Raw genomic sequence first — 22,354 nt, forward strand, 5'->3', positions numbered from 1 at the left:
TGGGCTCCCTATTTCCTCTGTGAATTTCTGTGGCTTTCCAGCCACCCAACTACAATTTAGGATGGCTAAAAGTTAGAATCTGATTTGGTGGTATCAAAGAGCAATACACTGGGGTGTACCCATTGCAGCAGTGGAAGATACCCAATCATGACATTTCTGCCCCAACATGATCTTCTTATCATGGCTTCTTTGCCTTTGGGAATTGCTCTAATTCCTGTGGTTTTCTGAGCCTGGTTGTATGGACTGACTGCCCACTGATTCTTAGAACTCCTGTTATCCTTCCATCAACTTCCTTTTTGCTTAAGTTTGTTGGAGTAGTTTTTTGTCACTTTGCAACCAAAGGCTCTACACTTTTAATTTTTCTTTCTTTAGCTTATCTCTCACAATATCATTACATTGAAACAGGGACAATGTCTATTTACTGACAACTGAAAGCCTTACACCAATGACACTGCTTAACACATTCTAAGAGTTCAAAATAAATTGTTGAACAAATGACTAGTATTTCAAAGAAAAGATTTGGGAAAGCATCGTTTTAAGCTATCTTCTCCCTAAGGAAAAGACCGTATATAATGGTATCAGCAGAGAAATAGTCCTCAAATCTACTTGCTCTTCTAGTAACAGAGTCTACCAGAATACACATTTGTGTTGGGTTCTGATGGTTGTCTAACAAATTATGGAGTCCCTTATTTTAGAGATATAAAAGTTCTTTTTTTTTTTAATTAAAAAAATCTATACTTTAAACCAAACTTAAAGAGGCCCTTAGGGGAGGAAAATGCCCTCTCTGAACTAAATATTTTACTATACATTTAACATATATTTTCTTATTTGATTCCTCAATATCTATGTGTTAGCCAGCAATATTTATTGAACCCCCCAAAATGTGACGGGCATTGTGCTAGCAGGTAGGACTACCTAGGATGAACAAGACAGACCCAGCCTGGTCAGTAAGAGACTTTACCATAGCCACACAGATGGTAAGTTGTTGGCATACAGACTTTTTTTCCCCCCTGTAAATACAGTTATATTCTTTGTTCTTTCAACTTAACTATTTTTAGTAAGTACCTTTTGTTTATTCTAAACAAATAGATAACCCAGTCAATATAGATGGGTTAAAATTTTAAATGCATTCACTTTAGTGACCAATATTTTATGAATCTTAAGTGTTTATTTATTGACAGCAGTAATAGTATTATGGATTTAAGCATGCTTTCCCATTTGAGCTTCTGGTATAAAACACCCAATGAAAAATTCAAATTGCATAAGGAAAATTCTAGAAAATAATACTGCAACTAATGTTCTCAGTCAGCTGTCATTCTTCCAGGGCTGCTAGCTAACTAGGTCCCCAGTGTCCTAAAGTGAAAATATCAAAACCATTGGAATTAAGGACTGGAATCCAGACAGGCCCCAAGGCGTGGGGGGAGCAGAGTCCCACAAAATCTGTGGTTCTGAAAGTGAAAATAACTGAACCACTGACTTGAGACTAAAAAAAAATATTAAGGACATCTCCAAGTAGATCAAGGCACTGTTCCTAGCTCAAGTGTAGAAGAACACAAACTTGCAAGAGACAGGACTTAAACGTTCTGTGAAATTCCATCTTTGTAGTAGTTTAAAACCTGAACTTCTACAAAATACAGTTTACCCCAATTTAGAATTTCATTCTTCTTTGACCTGATGGCTTAACTCTACATCGGACCAAGATTTCCAATGCAAAAGTGGAATATGGAATATTTTTACCTATTAAAATTATCCCCTTTGCTCCAGTGTGTGTTGTAAGCATGTTTTACACAGGAATGACATCAATGACCCCCATCTGGCACAAGAGTGGGTCCGGCCCTGAAATTCAACAGAGGTGTTCTGGGCTGTGGTCTGTTTGTAGTATTAACGCTGAATTACCTATAACCAAAACCCCTCCTCGTTACAGGTTCAGGGCTACCGTCCAACCTCAAAGTTACTGTGAAATCACACTCAGTACTACCATAAAGACGGAAAGGGACGACTAGGAATGGGGCAATGTGAACTTGACAAGTCTAGGGTCAGGGTCACGGAAGGAGAGGGACAGTGCTCGTGGTCACACCGTCTGTTCCCAGAGGTTGCTCCCTAGCCCTATGAAGAGAGCCTAGGAGCAGGCAAGTTGGGTTCCTGGGTCTGGCCCGTCGCAGGCGGGGACGCAGCTCAGGAAGCACGCTGTGCTTAGGACCCAGCAGTCCCACAGCGAAGGTGCCAAAGAGCATGATGAGGGGGGGCTGCGCGGAGGAGGGGGACTTCCGGGGAGAGCGGGCGCGCGCGCTGGCTCGCCGTCAGGAGCGGGGCGGAGAGGGTGGGAGGTGGAAAGCGCGGCGTGCGCGCCTCCCGGGTGGCTGGTGTAGGGGGAGGGGAGCGGGCGCGCGGGCTTGCCGACGGACCGGGAGGGGGCGGGCGTGCGCGCAGGCTCGCCGGAGGCGGGAGGGGGCGGAGTCGCTTCACGGTGTGAGCCCGCCCCGGGGTCCGCCAAGGTGCGTCTCCTGGCCGCCGCGGCCGCCTGGGGCTGAGTGATTGAGGACGCGCCACCTGCTGTGCTGGCTGCTGCTTTTTATTTACTAGCAAACACTGTTTCCCCCCGGGAGAGTCGGGGAGCGCGCAGGCACACACACACACACAGACGCACACGCTCACTGACAAATGCGCACAGACACACATAGACACACAGACACGCTAGCGATCTGGTCTTCACAACTGCATCCCCAAACCGACAGCGCGAAGCTGCTGTGGTTTCTTTTAACCTCAGCATCGTGGGCAGAAGCAGAGCCGTTGTGCATCAGGGAGCGCCCGGTGCCTGCACTGCCGCCTGGGGTACATACATAACCCAGCGGACCGCTCACCCCATCGGGTAAGCCTTGTAACCTCTTCGGGGTAGGTGCCTGCGGACCAGAGGGAGGGGGTGGGAGGCTGCTGGTGCGCCATTGGGAGCGAGACCCGAGTTGAAATTTCGGGGGTTTGCCGCAGGTGCAGCTCGACCAGCGTCGTCTAGCGGGAACAATTACTACTCCCGTTACTTATTCTACCAGCCCTGGAGTTGCTCCCCCGCCTTCTCCCCTTCCCCCAGCCCGGGATGTACTGTGCATCTTGGTTGCCAAGGAGACTTGCTTAAACATCGGCCTTGGGACAGTTATTGAAATAACCACTTTTTAAAAATGAAGCTGTTATTTATTTTGATTTTTTAAAATAAAATACACAATGAGGGCCATGTGGTAATTTGGCAATCGTTAATACGTATTCTGGGCATGGTTTCATTCAACTTCAAGGAAAGCGGTAATGCAATAGATGGTTTGCTTTAAAACGGATTCGTCAGATGAATTTTTCAACGGATTGTGTCTTGAATCATAAATTACTCCCATTTTGGTGATCTTATAAAGAAAAATGTGTCCAATGAAAATCCCTTTCCCCCTCTAGGTCTGCATTATATCTTGCAGTTCACTCAAGCATGATGATTTTAACGTTAAAAGTGAAAGAGGAATTAATTGTGGTTCCTCACAGAAGGATGATCTGTTGTGAATTGACCGGATCAGGAATACATCAGTGAATTCCTAATGTAGGGAGATAGCGCTCATGACAAAAATCTTTGCTAACATTTCTATGTCCAAGGCATCATTTAACTGCAGTTTTCTGCCCCTCTGCCCATTTCTTTTTTTTTATTTTTCTTAAGGTTTTTTTTGTTGTTGTTGTTGTTGTTGTTTTTAGATTTTATTTATTTATCTGTCAGAGAGAGAGAGAGGGAGAGAGAGCGAGCACAGGCAGACAGAATGGCAGGCAGAGGCAGAGGGAGAAGCAGGCTTCCTGATGAGCAAGGAGCCTGATGTGGGACTCGATCCCAGGACGCTGGGATCATGACCTGAGCCGAAGGCAGCTGCTTAACCAACTGAGCCACCCAGGCGTCCCCCCTCTGCCCATTTCTAAGAAGATTTTTTTTTTTCAGGTCCCTTACTGTTTTGTTTTTTCACATATACATTTATATGTTGATAGATACAGATGTAGAATTTGTGCCAGGGCTTATTATTCCAGATTCTAAGGTTTTGGAGCTTATATTGAAATGTTGAGAGGAAGGAGGCACAGAGAAAGCTTTATAGGTCCTTTTGGGTTTTTGTTTGTTTGTTTTTGTTGGATTGGATCCTTTACTGGAGCACTGGGTGAGGCCCAAGGAGGAGGTCATTATTCATTATCTCACAGGTACCTCTAATGACTGGGCTGTCAATTTTACTTTGAGGACTCAGGTGCCTGGTGGATGAATTTAAAACAGCGCTGAAGGGATCAGCAATCCAATAATTACACTTTGCCCTAATTTCATACCTTCATTGGGAACAGAAATGACCTAGTAAAGATCCACTGACATTCAACAATTCATTTTGTTTTCCTTTGATATTTGTTCATCTTTTTACCTCTCATTAAATGAGGCAAGGAAATATATCACATTTTTTTCATTTAGATTTTAAACTCTGTCATACAGAGTGTAGTAATATGAAGAGCAAGGAAACTAGTAATAACTGAGGCAGGTAGGGGTCATTTATGCAACTGACGGGGGCTGAGAAATGAATAAAGATGACAAATATTTTATATTATAATTTACAGAGTACTTTTCCTACGCTTCCTTTTTTATTCCCAGAACAACTTGTGAGGTCAAGGAATTACCTTCAGTTTAAAGCTGAGGGACCCAAGACTCAGAGCTTGTGGAAGGTCACAGAGCTAGTGGATGGTGAAACCCTCTTTGAAGTTCTTTGCCTTTAAAAAATTCCTATGTCTGTCTTTCCAATGCACAGGTAAGATAAAGGAGTTCAGCAGGCCCAGTAGGGGCCATGTGGGAGAGAGGTTGTGGACTGTGGCCTTTGGAACATACAAACCCACTATAAAAAGGACAGTTCCAACTCCACTGTAGCTGGTCGTTGTCATCCCGGCTCTAAAACATTCCAGTTTTTCAAGGGAAACAGAAGCTTACATATTTTTATGTGAAGTGCCCTTAATTTTATAAACTATAAGGACGACATTAAAAGTGTTTTTGGGCCACATAAGGCCTGTGGCCTGCCAGTTGCAATCCATAGTTACTGCGTTCTCTTTCAGTTCTTAACTACTTTTCTCTTACATCCGTCAAGTACATCCATCATTATATGAGTGATTAGGAGTTCCCTGGTTTTGATATTAAAATCTAAAAAATGTGCCAGGGGCACCTGGGTGGCTCAGTGGGTCAAGGCCTCTGCTTTTAGCTCAGGTCATTATTCCAGGGTCCTGGGGTGGAGCCCCGCCCCTCTGCTAAGCAGGGATCCTGCTTCCCCTTGTCTCTCTGCCTGCCTCTCTGTCTACTTGTGATCTCTGTCTGTCAAATAAATAAATAAATAAATCTTAAAAAAAAAAAAAGTTAAAAATGTGATATATCCCTTCTTCAATAGACAGGTCCAAGTTTGTTTTTTAGGGTTCCTAGGCCTCTCTCTTACACCTCAGATAAAATAAAAGACCACGAAGTATCCCAAAAGAGAAATTTTTTTAGTCTAGTGAAACAAAAGCCTTTATGACTTAAAAGTTCATGTGTTCCTGACTTAATTTTTTTTTTCTGGGCATATACTATAAGTGATATAAAAAATAGATTGTGTACGTGACATTGTAGGAAGAGGTAGAATAAAAAGTCAGAAAAAGGAGCATCCTGAGCCTTCCAATAAAAACTTCTCATTAAGGTTTTAGGTAATTAACTAAAACCCACCATAGAACACAGCAATATTCCAAAGGAACAAAAATATGAAGGGGAATGCCAAAGGATATTCATTTCTAGGACCCCGACCTAGAAAATGTTGTTTCCTCCTTCAATAACAGCATCTTGCAATGAAGCATACACCTTGTAAGAAGCTGCCACTTTCTCATGTTTCTACTAACACTACAGAGATGTCAGTGGGCTTCACTGAGGAAGACCTGGTGGGGTCAGAAAGGAGTTATTTTATTTAGGTCATTTCTTTTGTGGGTCCAAAAAGGTGTAGTTTAAAAACAAAAGAAGCCAGGATTTGCGCAGTGGCTTCTAATAGTTCTCTTATTTTAAAACCCCCCTCTAGAAGGATGCTTTAATAGTAAAGAAATGCATTTCAGTTTTCAGTTCATGGAAGTATGTTGCATCTCCAGGAAAACGCTCTGCAGATGTTAGTTAATGTGACAAAGTCCTGGCTTTTGCTATAGAGATAAGAGCTCTGCCCTCAAGGATTCAGAGCAAACACACATACTGCTCCTGGCAGCGTCCATTTTTCCAGCACCTTCTATGCTTTCCCTATATGGAAAACTACTTTCTATATTGTCTTTCTAACATCCCTATAGAGCAGGTAGGGATCTTATTTCTGATGTATAGATAGAGAATCTGAGACTATGTGACATTAAACCAGACCCATGAAAGACAACTTCAAACCTCAGCAGCTCTCCTCACTTCCTACCTCTCCTTCTCTGCCGACATTATAGACAAGTGAACATTATAGACAAGTACATAATTGTGATTTTGAGGCAGTTGTGTGTTAAATGCTGTAATAGAGACACCAGATGCCATAGAAACACCATTATAGGAAAAAATTAAAAAGTGCGCTGATTAAGGAGATCAAATTATTCCTGTGTAGGAGAAGGATTAGTGCTGGACCCTGATGGCTAGGTTTGAGTCTAGTAAATGAAGATCCCTTCAGCTATGGGAAGAGAGTAGGCTCTTGAGACGGTCCCTGGAAATGTGAATTGAAAGGATCATGCTTGTGATGTCTGATACGGATGAGCTCATCCTTGTTGCTGAAGGGGTGACGCAAGCTGTGATAAGAAACATGGTCTCCAAGATGGAGCGCATCAGGAACACGGAAGTAGGGGTGTGTGGCAGGGAGTAGAGCAGGACGTGGTGGTGAAGGAGACTCAGAGGGGAGTTGTAGACATAAAGGAGAATCTGAAGATAGGACTGATTCTTCTGAAAGACTGACATAAGGACAAAGGACGAACAAAGTATTATGTTCTCTATACACAGTCTGGTATACAGCAAATACCCATTAACTATTATGATATGTCTGTATTCTTTTTTTTTAATTAATTAATTTATTTGACAGATAGAGATCACAAGTAGGCAGAGAGGCAGAGAGAGAGAGAGGAGGAAGCAGGCTCCCCGATGAGCAGAGAGCCGGATGCGGGGCTGGATCCCAGGACCCTGCGATCATGACCTGAGCCAAAGGCAGAGGCTTTAATCCACTGAGCCACCCAGGTGCCCCATGATATGTCTGTATTCTTAACATCCAACATCTGGCACATGATTTCCTCTCATGATACCACTTTTCTGTGGAAAGAAAGTGTACAAAGATATTTTACATTAATTCACTTGGAGTGGACAAATTTCTGAATTTTCAAGAATGGGCAGGAGATTGTGTAAATAGGTGAGAAGAACATATTAGTGTTGACCTTTCCTAGGCCGTAGACCTAGAGGTCAGGGAGGCTCTAGCAGATGCGGATTTTGATGTTGGATACACCTTTGATGAAGTCTCATGTGTGGGACAAGTGAGGAGAAATGTAAGCTGCTTTTTAGCTATTTGAAAATATATACTCAAACTCAGAGTGACCAATAAACATACTCTGCTCTTGAACTTGTTTGGGTGCTCGCTTCGGCAGCACATATACTAAAATTGAACTTGTTTGGGTCAATATTTTTGTTATCTGAATGGAGATATGAAAAAAATGTGACAACCAAGCAGCAGTCAGATTTGTTTGTTTGTTTGTTTTAAAGAGTTTATTTACTTGACAGAGAGAGAGCAAGAGAGTGCAAGCAAGAAGCAGAGGGAGAGGGACATGCAGACTCCCCTACGAGCAGGGAACCCGACGTGATGTGAAGCTCAATCCCAGGGCGCCGGATCATGACCTAAGGCAGACGCTTAACCGACTAAGCCACCCAGGTGTTCCCCCAGGTGCCCCCGTACTAGACCTGTAGTGAGTGGCTGGGAGAGCTACCTGTGAGGATGGTGGGCACAAGGTAACGGGATGAAATGAGTTAGATACATGTCATAGCTAGCTAGAGTCTAGCACTGAAGACATTTGGCATGAGAGGAGTTTGCTTTAAAGTTGGGAAGATTTTAACTCCCATCAAATGTGATATATGCCAGTATGATGATTTGCTTTTCACGGATATATGTGGCAAGTAATGGAAAATATTCTGAACAAATGATGTGAGGATTCTGTTTTTCTGACCTAGCCTTTTGGTGACAGTGACAATAGACCAGCAGAGATAGTCTCTGTGCTAGGTAGTTAATACCTTATTCTCCTTTCCTTGTCCTAATATACCGGTACACATTTTTTCAGAATTTCTTTCAGTGTGGAGAGTAAAACTTGAGAATTTATCCAAGAACATCTTACTTTCCTTCTTATTGGGACTTAATAGATGGGATTTATTTTGTTCACCTTTCCTGGTCCTGTTGTATTTAAGCAGGATATTCATTCCCATTCCCTTCTCGCTGAAATCTTTCCTAAGCTGAGGAAGCACTGAATTTAACTTCATATTTTTTTTTGTTCTTGCCTTGTTTCATACACACACTGCAATATATTAATGTATTGCATTTAATCTGATTTAGACATATGGCATTGTAAATTTTGGGTTTAAAAAGAACTGTATATAAAAATGGTTTTGCACACTTGACTTGGAGTCAGATTAGTTCTGCATTCAGCAAAAACACAGAAAACTGTAAATTTGTCTAAATTAGTTCTGCAAGGTTGAAATTACCGACCTGATAAGATGACTTTTTAAATGAAGCAGGAAAATCTTTGGCAGTTTTCATAGACTCTTGACTTTCTCCTACATGTTTATTTGAGGCATAATATATTCCTTATTTCCTGCCAGATGAACCAGTTCCAGCTACTTAGAAACAGGGCTCCCCCGCCCCCCACAACCGGTTTGGCATGCAGGATATTGATCGAATAAGTAGTCCCATTCTGGCTGATTGCTTCAGTGGGAACATGTTCAATGCTAATGGAACAGAAGCCAAGAACAATGGAGGAGGCATTTTGCAATTTTTTATGACATGAGTTCTGATACCTCATTTTAAATCATTACTTAGAAGCCTTATTATTTATGAGTTTTAGTTCTCCGATTGTATGTGCAAGGTAACATGGCACAGCCCATAGAACATGAGCCTTGGGGCCTGGATTTGACACTAAATCTGCCCCTTCCCGGCTCTGTTATCTATAGTCTGGCTACATATCTCCTGGGGGTCCTGTTTTCCTCATCTCTAAAATGGGAATTCTATTACCTAGATTATAGGGCTATCCTGAGATTAAATAAATAATGCCTAAGGAACGTGTAGCACAATGCCTGAGGCATAATGAAAGTTGAAGTTAATTCTTTCCCTTTGCCTCTCCTTACCGCCCTACCCTTGCCTTCCTCAGCATGAGGGTAGGATACAGTTAAATTTCATACCATATAAAATGTCTTAATCTGGTCTGCCAGCCTTAGAGAGGAGCTAGCCTCTTAGTATAATGGAGTTTTGAGTGAGTGGTGGGCTGCTTGGGTGGGCCGTCAGGGATGTGCATCTTGGTGTCTTTCCTCCCTAGCAAGCTACCTCCCCCTCTTTTCTATGGGCCCTTGAGGCCCAGCCTGGTTATAGGATAAAGTGGGGAGGGTCCATTTTCTCCTGCCTAGGAAGCTCAGGAGGGCTCTGGAGGTGCCCATCTGTAAAAAGCTTAGAGACACCCCTTATGTCCCCTGTGGAATTAATAATAGCAGTACCCATTACCTGGTCGGTACAGACCTCCTAGCCTTTCTGTGAGGTCACACTCTAGTTGCCTACATTTTTCTGGACAACCAGGGGTTTCCCTTCATGGAAAATTCTGTAAATTTTATGAAAAGGTCAAGAACTCACCAGGCTCAAAGAACAAACTCCTCAAATTCACTTTCAAGTCAGATAGGATTAAAGGCATCCCGAGGAGAATACTTTACAGTTAAGTCTGTTTTTTTTTTACCCTTTGTTGTCTGTACCACTTCCCTGCCCTTCCCCCACCCCCACCAAGCAACAACTCATCCTCACAAGTGGTAGAGTCATTTTTCTACTTTTCTGTTATCATTTAGTTCTCTGACTACCTAGGAGTCCTGATGAGGTCAGTGTGTCTTCACTTTTTTCAAGGTCACCCTCCTGTGCTTGTAGACTTGGAGAAATCCAGGGAGTGGTGGGAGCTGTAAGCAGTCCATTGCACTGGTGACTTTTGTAGTAGGGATGACAAAAAAAACTGTAATTAAAGGAAGGTAACATGGACGGTAAATTTTACAAGTCCATACACCAAGCTAAATTTTGTTTTTAAATCGTATAATCAATCACAGAACAACTCTTCCCAGAAAAGACTATTTTTTGTGCCCCACATGCTCTGGTGCATGTGTTGTGTTTCTTTAAATGTGTTGCAGTTGAATAATTCAGATGTATTTTTAGTAGTTGGTGAGTAATATTAGTTCCTATACTTAAATTTAAAAAAAAGGCTTAGGGAATTGTTAATGCTAAATTTGTGATCATTTGTCAAAGATAGAATATCCTTTCCCTGTTTCTTTTATCTCTATGCATCCAGAAGAGAGAACATATGAAAAATAAATTCAAAAAAGGTTTGATGGGTAGTGGGGTATTAATTACAGGAAAGTGTGGATTCTACCAGGAGAAATACAGTAGTCAACGTGGCACCAGTGGCAGCAAAGTTACAAAATCATATTACGAAGAAAGAAAAAATGTCAACTTCAAACATGAAGATATTCTCAACCACTCCCCAAGTGATAGCTGTGGTTATGATTTTGGAAATTTAGGTTCAGCATTGAGGTAGATATCTGAATGAAAGAGATTTATTTTGGTAGAGTCTCTTTGTGACTTGCTTCCTCATCTACTCTGTTTGACATTCCCTGAAAGGAGACATTTTTTAACGCTGTCACTGTGATAGGCAGTTGTGGGGATAGGATCCAGTAACCCTCCTGCTTCACAGATTCACTAGTCTTTCCCAGACTGATGTCCAGGAGCTGATATGGTTGATTGGTTTTCTGAGCATTTAAAGCCTAGGGAAATATGGAACAAAAGTTTTGGTTCTTTCTTCTGTGAAAACATTAATTACCTACAATCTGATTTAATTTGGGACTAGCTTATCTTCTTTAGCTTTGGGTCAAAGCTACTTATCATTTCTTGAAGGTATTTAATATCATCTATAGATAGGGCTTCTTAATTGATCAAGTGTCATTTGAGAAACCCATGCACAGCCCTTAGGCCTTTCTACACAGCATTTAATTAGGTTTTTTACTGAAATCCTAATTTGTGAATCTTAAGTGTCATCTGTAGGGTTTTATGACAAATTTCCCTTCTCTGACCTTGTAATCTTTTACAAAGTTGTCCATTTTTGATTTCTGTGTTTCATGGTGTTCTCTCAGTGTTGCTCACCAGAAGTCCACAGTTAATTTATTATTGTCACATTGTATTGCTTTAAGACAGAATATTAATATATGTGATGGATGTAACTGTCGCCAGGTTTGCAGACGTGGGTGAAAAGTCTTTGGCCAGCACATTCTCTCCTGGGGCTAACAGTTTGTTGAGCATAGAGCTGGGACAGGAAGCGTTAGTTACATGGTTTAACTGTGTGTTACCAACAGCTCTACATATTGTCTGTGAAATTCAGAATATGCTTTACCTCTGTGTAAAGGACCTAATGGGGCATAAAATTCCCAGACCGTCTAACTATGTGCCTTGATTACTGAATTTTTCTTTTTTGGTCACTGTATTATTAGAGTTCTTCTGTTTCCTCTATATTGACCTCTTTTTGAAAAACCGTATCTGGTGATGGCTTCAGAATTTTATTGCCATCATTCTTTGTTCATGTGTGAGCTTTTGCTGTCCCTCAGTCAGCAGTTACGGGTAGACTGTTGCCTTTTTGACTAAAAGAAGAAAAGATGTGAGAGCACCTCGTGTGTCACAGTATCAAGTGAGACCACCTCATGGGTCAGACACACTGTTAACCCAGGTATTGGGAAGCTCGGGCTCACTGACTCCAGAGCTTTTCTTAGGATCAGGTGCCTCTCCTTACCTGGAGCCTCACGGTTGGCCTCAGGGATGGGTATGTATTGAGAATTTCAGGAGAGGGTCACCCACTAGTATCTCCACCAGGAAAGAGGGTCATCTCATAATCCGGCCGCATTTCCCTCCCTGGCCAGCTTCCAGGCTTCCTGATGGCAGTGACAGAGTTGATAAAGCCTTTTCGAGGTTGTTCTCACAGAGCAGAACTGAAATCCCTCACTGGTAGTCTTTCTGTGGAGTAAGGTGGTGCTTGGGTCATGCACAATGATGTGAACTGGGAGGGCAGGGGCACCCAGAGTCAGACTCCTTGAGTTTCTGCCTGGGGAGGCTTGGTTTCAGAAGTCTGTGTCTCCTTCTGTATAAACTGGGGATAACATTAGGAATCACGAGGACAAAAGAAGATATATTTTTAAGATGCTCTGTTTATGTTAAAAACGCTTTGTTAGTGCTTTTGAGTGGCTGTTCTGGAACATTGCTTTATAAAATCATGCATTCTGGGATCTTGCTTTAGAATGTTATATATGATTACTGTTCTACAAGTAAGTCTAGCCCAGAGGTTTGCAGCCAGGCCAAATTTCAAATTTCAGCAATTTCAGGAATTGTTTTATAAATGTAGGTTCCCGGAGCCTCGGTGTTTATTGTGTTTGAATCTACATTGGTGCTGAGCTGCTGAACATTCAACTTTGCCTGATTCTCAGGATAGGTCTAATTTGGGAGCTGCATGTCTGGAGCACAGTGACCTGCTTACTTTCTGTTTCTTATTCTTACCTCCCTGGAATCAGTCATGCCATCTGGATCTGGGCCTGAGCTTTCTTGTCATTCACATGCAACAAAAAAATGGCAAGTCCAATCCGTTCTGAGGTCACACAGCTCTCTGGATACGCAGTGCACATTTAATCTTCCCAGGAGATTCTTGACTAATCAGTTCCCCGTTTTGATAGAAGTCATGATGTGTGAAAACATCTTCCCTGCTAAAAGGGAGAAGTTATGACTTTCCACTTAGATTTGTGCACAGCTAATCAGGAGGATGGCTGCAGAGAGCGTCTTTATAAATGTCCTCTTTATAATGTCCTGCACCGAAGTTGTTTGATTGGTTTTAAGAATGTACATTTCTGCGTAGGATAAAATCAGGCGCTTTTAGTTTATACCTTTTTAGATTTAGACCATTGGTGGTGATTCTGTGGAGTTCTACGAGCCAAATGTAGAATGAGGTTTCCACCGTGCATGAAATTTTATGAGTCATTGATCTCACAGGTCAGTAGTGAACTGCGGCAGCATAGTCTAAGATCTTTACGGGAGGATTTTGGGAGAAAAGAAGTTGCAGCTTCGAATTGTCATTTGCACTTTATTTTTGGGAGGGGTCAGAAAGTGTGTGCAGGTTTTTAATAGGCTTTGGAGGGTAATATTCTGTTCTTAAGAGACTGGGTGAAAGAGTGTGTTTGTGTGCATCTTTATTGTCTGAGGGGAATTTTGTGACCTTCTTAATGATCATCTACTTAAAACATCAAAACATTTGAATTAGCAGACGTTTTGGAAAGATATGTAAACCATTAAGCACCCATATATAGATAAGGAGATAAAGCAACCTTGCCATTAGATGGCTTGTGAAATTATAAATGAATTTTAGGCAGCTATGCAAATGATCAGAGTTATGCATGGTGAGAATGTTGCCTAATTATAACGTTAAGAGAAGTCATTTTCAGGTGTGTGTGTGTGTGTGTGTGTGTATGAGTGAAGGGCAGTACCATGTATTAATTTGTCCCTGGTAATGTAATCATCCTCATGATTTTGTGGTGGTTTCTCTGACACTGAGTTAGGGACAAACCAACTTAATCCCTATTGCAGGAAGGTTTTTGTTTTGTTTACAAGAGAGTTTTTATGCTTGGGCATATTTTTGAGTTGAAGAAAAAGGTCTTTTGACCTTAAGAATGTCCATTTCAGAACTGGAATTGTTGTATTGAGTTACTTTTTCCTCCGTAGAAAATCAGGTAAAGGGGTGTCTGGGTGGCCTTGTTGATTAAGCATCTGTCTTTGACTCAGGTCATCATCCCAGGGTCCTGAGATCGAGTTCCGCATTGGGCTCCTTGCTCAGCAGGGAATCTGCTTCTCCCTCTCCCTCTGTCTGCTGCTCCCCCTGCTTATGCTCTCTCTTTCTCCCTCTGTCAGGTGAATAAATAAAATCTCAAAAAAAAAAAAAAAATCAGGGGCGCCTGGGTTGCTCAGTGGGTTAAGCCACTGCCTTCAGCTCAGGTCATGATTTCAGGGTCCTGGGATGGAGCCCTGCATCAGGCTCTCTGCTCAGCAGAGAGCCTGCTTCCTCCTCTCTCTCTGCCTGCCTCTCTGCCTACTTGTGATCTTTGTCTGTCAGATAAATAAATAAGATCTTAAAAAAAAATCAGGTAAAATGCTATGTTTAGAACTTTACCAAAAAAAGAAGGTGTAATTTTCTGCCTTTTATGTCAAGGACTGGAGGGAGAGAGAATGAGAGGAGAATAAAGGAGAAAGAGAGAGAGAGAGAATGACAGGGAATGAAGGAGAGAGGACAGGGGTGAAATAACTGTAAAATTGCATCTACTGTCCGTTAGTTTTGAGGCTGCAGCCTCATTAGTTGGTTAGCACTTGGCCCTTCTGCCAAAATCATCTTTTTGGCCATCTGTGCCAAATTATAGGAAGTAATGGCCCTGGGCACAGCTGCTGAGTCTAATTTGTATTTCTAACTCACGTATTAATGATAATGATCACATAGAGAAGTCTGGTGGCCAAATGTGCAGAATAAATGGAGAGAACCAAACACACACACATAAATTTAGAAGTGGAAGAAGGAAAAATCTGCATTTCACATCATGAAATGAGAGTTGGTATTATTTAAATCTCTATTTGGGAATTCAACCTTTCCTACCTTCATATCTTTTTTTTTTTTAAAGATTTTTATTATTTATTCAACAGAGAGATAGAGATCACAAGTAGGCAGAGCAGCAGGCAGAGGGAGAGGGAGAAGCAGGCTCTCTGCTCAGTGGAGAGCCTGATGCGGGGCTAGATCCAATGACCCTGGGATCATGACCTGAGCTGAAGGCAGCTGCTTAACCGACTGAGCCACCCAGGCGCCCCCTACCTTCATATCTTTACAGTAGCTTTCTCCTAAGGAGAAACTAGTCACAGGAAGGATAGACCTTGAATTCTGGCACTCCTTTGAAATTCTTCATGAATTTTGCTCTAACACTGATATTTTTATAGGAGGTGGATTTTGTTCATATATCCCAACATCCATTGATGGGGCCTTTTTCTGGCTCAACTGGTACCTTTAGGAAGACTTGCTGAGGGATGAGTGACTGCCATTCGGTGTCACTGTACTTTTATTGGTTAGTTTAGACCAGCAGCAGAACCTTTCCAGGCAAGGTTAAGTCTAATGTCATTAAAAATATAATTGCATGGAGCACTGGGTGTGGTGCATAAACAGTGAATCTTGGAACACTGAAAAAATTAAATTAAATTTTTAAAAAATGAAATAAATTTAAAAAAATATATAATTAAGAAGTTATAAGAGAATAAGCTATTCAGCAGTCCTCAGGATACAAGGAAGACCAAGAATCAGGATTTTATTAATTTTATTTTTTTTTAATTTTTAAAAAGATTTTATTTATTTATTTGACAGAGATCACAGGTAGGCAGAGAGGCAGACAGAGAGAGAGGAAGGGAAGCAGGCTCCCTGCTGAGCAGAGAGCCTGATACCGGACTCGATCCCAGGACCTGAGATCATGACCTGAACCGAAGGCAGAGTCTTTAACCCACTGAGCCACCCAGGTGCCCCTATTTTTATTTTTATTTTTTTAAAGATTTTATTTATTTATTTGTCAGAGAGAGAGAGAGAGCACAAGCAGAGGGAACAGCAGGCAGAGGGAGAGGCAGGCTCCCTGCCAAGCAAGGAGCCCAATGTGGGATTCAATCCCAGGACCTGAGACGAAGGCAGAGGCTTTAACCCACTAAGCCACCCAGGCTCAGTGTCTTTCTAAATGTTTGAATACTGATCTTCTCTAGCTTAGCATGGTGCTCAACCAGTGTGGGCTAAAGGAGCCACGTGTTTGTGTAAAATTAAAACACTATCATGTGGGACGCCTGGGTGGCTCAGTTGGTTGGGCAGCTGCCTTCGGCTCAGGTCATGATCCCAGCGTCCTGGAATCGAGTCCCACATCGGGCTTCTTGCTTGGCAGGGAGCCTGCTTCTCCCTCTGCCTCTGCCTGCCACTCTGTCTGCCTGTGCTCGCTCTCGCTTCTCTCTCTATGACAAATAAATAAATAAATAAAATCTTTAAAAAAAAAAAACACTATCATGTTTCACGTGCACCTGACCTTACTTGCAGATACCAGGTGTGCTGTCTTAATATTCAGTGATCCGGACCTCTCAGTTTCTCCTTCCCAGTATCTTGTGTGTGCCCTTCTCTCCTTAAGATCTGGCGGCTGCTCTCCTGATTGAGGTCCTCAGTTCTGTAGCTTCTTTTCTCGTCTCTGCCACTTTCTTTTTTCTTCCATCCTTTCCTGTGAAGGCTGTTGGAGTATTATCTTTAAAAACTTGGCTCCTGGGGTGATCAGCTGGCGTAGCAGGTTAAGCATTGGACTCTTGGTGTTGGCTCCGGTCATGATCTCAGTGGGGAGTCTGCTTAAGATTTTCTGGCTCTTGGGGCGCCTGGGTTGCTCAGTGGGTTAAAGCCTTTGCCTTCGGCTCAGGTCATGATCCCAGGGTCCTGGGATGGAACCCCGCATCAGGCTCTCTGCTCAGCAGGGAGCCTGCTTCCCCCCACCCCTGCCCTCTGCCTGCTTCTCTGCCTACTTGTGATCTCTGTCTGTCAAATAAATAAATAAAATCTTAAAAAAAAAAAAAAAAGATTTTCTGGCTCTTTCCCTCTGCCCTTCCCTCTTCTTCCTGTGCTTGCTCTCACACTCTCTCTAAGATAAATTAAAAACAAAACAAAACAAAACAAAAACCAACAACAACCCAAAACTTGGCTTCCATTATCTCACTCTTCTTTCTAAAAGACCTGTGGCTTAAAAGTCTCAAAATGGATTTCTCCACCTGCCTTCTAATTGTTATGGGTCTGAACCATCTCCCTTTTCCAGGGTCTGTATATAAACATGCTCTTAGGAAATACTGATTTCTTTTCAACCTCCAGTGTTTTGTATGCCCGATTCCTAAGCCTCTTTGTCAAGTAATGCACACTTTGTTTAAAAACATACAAAAAACCCATAAAGCCTGTGGACTAGGCTGTTTAAAGGAGTCTCCTGATTTTATCTCGGTTTTGTGTTCGCAAGTTGGGTATTCTCAAAACAACACACTCTCACATTTGCTTTATACTAACATTTTTGTTTGTTTGTTTTTTGTTTTTAAGTCAAGGATTTCTTTGGCTACCAGTGTAGAGAAGGAAAGTTCTAGGATTAGTTCCACGATAGAAACAAAACAGCACAAGTCTGGCCAGGGCCCTCCAGCATCAGGACCAGACCCTGCTCTCATTGGTACACTGTCCTCTGCCAGAGGGTCCTGGAGCAGGACAGGGTCCCACCATGGAGAACTTTTCTTCTGGGATCCAGCCTTGCCACATGCTTCTCCTGTGCTACAGATGCCACACCCAACTTACTCCATGCTGTTGTTACTCCTTTCTGGCTGTTCTTGATGACTACTGATATTAAAACTGCTTGTGGGTTGCATTATTCACCAGGCACGCACCTCCCCGCAGCTGCTAGACTTTGGCTGTTTGCAGCTGCCTTTCTTTGGGTAGCGACATCAGCGGGGTGTGTCGGTGGTGGAACGGCATTGAAGACAGCCAGCCTCAAGGTTGAATCCTGGTTCTTTCATTTACTGGTTATTTGGCCTTGGGAAAGTTATTTATCTCTTTGAACAGAGTATCCTCATTTGTACTGTAGGGACAGTTATATCTACTTTGCAGTATAAATGTAGATCAAGTATAATAATATATATGTTTCCTTGTCTGGCACAAAGTAGGCACTCAGTAAACTTTTGTTATCTATTCTTTTTTTTTTTTAATTAACAGGTAATGAACGTATTATTTGTTTCAGGGGTACAGGTCTGTGAATCAGCAGTCTTACACAATTCACAGCACTCACCATAGCACATACCTTCCCCAATGTCCATCAACCAGCCGCCACCCCCCTCCCCCGCACCTCCCTCCCCTCCAGCAACCCTCAGTATTTGTTTACTGAGATTAAGAGTCTCTTATGGTTGGTCTCCTCTCTCCCTGTTCCCATCTTGTTTCATTTTCCCCTTCCTCCATAACTCCCCCCTCAAATTCCTCCTGTGTCTCTCTCCACAACACCCCCCCCCTACAAAACCATGTGCACAATGCTTAGACATTTGGAGAAGGAAATTCCTCATGTCTTCAGGCTATTCTTAAGCTGGAAACAGGAGAGCCTGGAGGAGCTAATGGCTTCTCCCTTTTCTTTGGGAAGAGCAAACCTTTCTCCCATTATCACCTCACCCTGGGTGTGGGGTTAATGAGAATGTAGGCACTACCTATGATTTCCACAATTCAGTCTCTCACTCCAGTGCTAATGAACAGCTTTGACTCATGGACTGCACCTGATCTACTGGGATGGGCCCTCCCCCCCACCATACTCACATTTCAGGATGAAAGCTATGAAAGATTTTGTGTTGTTGTTGTTGCTTGAAGATGCTTGTAGAAGCATTGCCGGTTTTCTCATGAATATTATTCTATTTCTCATGAATATTATTCATTCAACACACAGTTACCAGGCATCTGTTGGCCATCAGGCACTGTGCCAGGTGCTGGTGAGTCAGCAGTCAGAGGGTTATCATTTTGGAGCCTATGCTCTAGTAGAAGAGATGGGCATTTGTCAAGTGATCTCACAAATAAGAGTAAAATTGCCATCGAAATAATTAATGGGAGGTTTGTGGAGTTATGAAAAGTGTAAAAAGGGTTTTGACCTGCTCTGAGGGGGTGGTGAGGAAGTCTTCCCTGAGAAAGCAGGGTTAGGGGTCTAAAAGATGCGAGAAGTTCATGAGGTAAAAGCCGGGAGATAGAGAATGCTTCGGGTGAAGGAGAAAGAAATGATATGCAGGGACCCAGTGCCATGTTGGAAAGAAGCACAGCCTCAACAAGGTACAGGGTGTGCAGAAGCTGGGGACAGTGTGGGGCGAGATGCTGCTGGAGGGCAGGAGGGTGGGACCAAACCTGGACCTATCACAATACCAGGCTTTCTCCTGAGAGCAATGGGAAGCCATTGCAGAAGAGTTTTAATCAGAGAGCGACAGGACCTGGAGGCTAGCCAAGCCTTCAGACTGGAGGAGAGCAATCTTTGAGTATAGGGAGGCACTGGAGTCCATTGTTCTGGCTCAGAGCAGAGTTGATGGTAGTGGCTCAGCCTGGAGGGGTGGGGATAGAGAAAGAGAAGAGACTATATAAGACCTGTTTAAGAGGTAAAATTTTTAGGTCTCAGAAATGGATTGGATATTGAGAATGAGGGAGAGACCTACGTCCATGAGGGGGGTGGTGCCGTTCCATAGAGCTGTGTGGGGGAGCTGCATTTGCATGGATGGTTCTGTTTCTCCGTACAAGTGTGTGATGGTGACATTTCATGCAACTGGATGTACTTTGGTACTGTTCATGGAGGAAAGAATTCTACAAGAGACACAGTTTGGGGTGGATAAGGACATTATCAATGCAGTTATGGCAATATCAAATTTGAGCTGTCTTTGAGATGTTCAAATGAAGATGTCAAATAGGAGGTTATTGTATGTTTGGATATCATAGAAGACTTGGCCTGTGATACTATTTTTGATTGTAATATTGGGGTTGGAATTACCTAGAGATAGAATAGATCATTAAACTGAATCCTGTAGAACTACAGCACTTAATGATTAGGTAGAGAAGAGAGAGGAGCTCAAAGGAGCAAAAAATGTGTAGCCAGAGAGGAAGGAGGAAAAGTTTCCTCTTTGAGGATGAAATCTTAGAAGCCACAGAAGTAGTATGATTCAAGGAGAGAGTATTAGTGCTGCTAATACCCAATAAGTCAAGTACTGAAAATGATAATTAATTCAGTGACAGTGGAATAAGGTAGGCACGGTGACTTGGCACCCAGAGGCACCCAGCAGCTCAGCCCTCATCCATTTGCCAGCATGTTAATCCCCAAATCATATCCTAACCCTGCTGAGCAACCCTAGGAAGACAGAGCTTCCCAAGTGGTAGAACAGAAATTAAATTTTGGTTATAGAAAACAGGGAGATGAGAGATGCCTGGGTGGCTCAGTCGGTTAAGCATCTGCCTTTGGCTCAGGTCATGATCCCAGTGTCCTGGGATCAAGTCCTGCAGAGAACTTCTTGCTCAGCAGGGAGCCTGCCTCTCTCTCTCTCTCTCTCTGCCAGCTACTCTCCCTGCTTTCCCGTGCTCGCTCTGACAAATAAATAAACAAAATCTTAAAAACAAACAAACAACCAGGGAGACGAACTTCTAATTTTCTTGCACACCAGAATCTGCGGTAAGATTTGTACCTAATCTCTAAATGATACGTGCTTATTCATTCAGCAGACTTTACTGGCTACTCTGTATGGAAGCTGGGTCAGAGATGCTCCCTGTCGTGAAGATACTCCCTGAACAGTAGAGGTGAAGGACAGAGCTATAATTTTACATCTGTAACTGTCCTCTTGGCCTAATGTAAGCATCTCTAAAACATGCACAAATTGTTGGAGTTTGGAAAGGGAAAGCTTAATAGATGATGTGGAATGCACAATCAAAAACTGAGCATACTTCGGGGTAAGAAGCCTTCTGGAATTCTGAGATAATTAACACCTTAGGATTTACTTTAGAGTACCACTGATAGCTCATTAGTCTTTCCTAGGTGTCAGTGCTTCCTTTATGCTTTTGCAAACACATTTTTCAAGTCTTCTTCAAAGATTTGCTTACAAGGTGGGGATTTCAAAAAATAAATTTATCTGAAAATGCTTTTAAAGGTACAGCTTTTATGATTCACATGTTCCAATAACAAACTAAATTTAACCAGAGTATCCAAAAAGTCAGCACTATTTCGGGTGCAAAATAAAGACCAAAAAAGGTATATTTTTTTCTCTCAACCTGGCCTGATGCTAGTTTCTAAAATATTAATTTTGGTAAGTATCCCTACTAAACAATGATTCCTCTCTATTTAGGAAGTGGTCAGATGGGAATTTCAATATTTGACTTAAGAAGTATGAGGATTGTTACTTTTTTTTGGAAGCCTGTGTGCATCCCCATTGAGAATTAGCCATGTTTAACTTGATTTATTCCTTAAGTTTCCTGAACGACTTAGATACATTTTAGTCAAACAACACTATAGTTCTGAGAAACTGATTTTATTATGTAAAAGAGGTTTGGTATGAGGTGGTAATTATAAAAATATTCAGATGAAGCCTGGATATTGTGGCCAACTTTGTACAGTCCATGAAATTCCCTTTTACCAACAGTTAGTTCCCTGAAAAGCAAGCCTGGGAAAGTGCCTTCTCAGTCTGCGCCTGGGGCCCCTCTGTGGGGTCCCTGCCGCACAATGATGGCCTCGAATTGTGCCCTGTAGCTTCTTTTTTTTCTCTCTTTTACCCTCTACTCCTCTGCCCTATCTGCACTGTGAGAAGACCCCAAGGAAGGTTTGCAACACTTTGTTCTACTGAGGTCTCAGTTCTCCTGTGTTGTGTGTAGGTAGGATATGGGTTGGGTAGGGGAAGTGGCTGTCATATACCTTTCTAAGAATCTAATAAATGATGTGGATCCTTCTTCTTGTGCAAAACGCATGTCATATGGATTCAGAAAAAAGAATGGCATATATTGGCAGGGGCTGTTGCGTACTTGAAGTCTGTCATGAATCCCAGGTTAGACCCTTCTCTTCTGAGCCATCCTGGGCATCAGAATCTGAAGGAGCCTCTTCAGTCCCATGTTTTGTTCTTTTTTTTTCTCAAAGATTTTATTTATTCATTTGACAGAGATCACAAGTAGGCAGAGAGGCAGGCAGAGAGAGAGAGAGGGAAGCAGGCTCCCTGCTGAGCAGAGAGCTTGATGTGGGGCTCGATCTCAGGACCCCGAGATCATGACCTGACCTGAAGGCAGAGGCTTTAACCCACTGAGCCACCCAGGTGCCCCTAGTCCCATGTTTTTTTCTATTAGTATTCTGCTTTACAGCGGTGGTGATTCTACCTACAGTCACTGCTGTTCAGTTCAGGCTGTGTTGCTGTTTGCAGCCTGAGGTCAGCCAGCCCCTCTAATTCTGGTCAGCCCCACCTGGCACTATTCCCAGCACTGACACCACACCCCTCACTGTCTTTCC

The 22,354-nt window shown here is 42.6% G+C and overlaps 1 protein-coding gene across 4 annotated transcripts in view; it reads left to right on the top strand.

Moving 5' to 3' along the window:
• Positions 1–2,418: 2,418 nt before the first annotated feature.
• The window catches only part of KLHL32 (kelch like family member 32), a 254,553-nt gene continuing 234,617 nt past the window's right edge, over positions 2,419–22,354 (top strand). For all 4 annotated transcript variants that reach the window (XM_047733263.1, XM_047733267.1, XM_047733264.1 and 1 more), the window contains exon 1: positions 2,419–2,869. The gene's annotated coding sequence lies outside the window, so the exon portion shown is untranslated. The remainder of the gene's footprint in view (positions 2,870–22,354) is intronic.

Source organism: Lutra lutra, chromosome 6 (assembly GCF_902655055.1).
Source record: "Lutra lutra chromosome 6, mLutLut1.2, whole genome shotgun sequence".
Classification (NCBI taxonomy): Eukaryota; Metazoa; Chordata; class Mammalia; order Carnivora; family Mustelidae; genus Lutra; species Lutra lutra.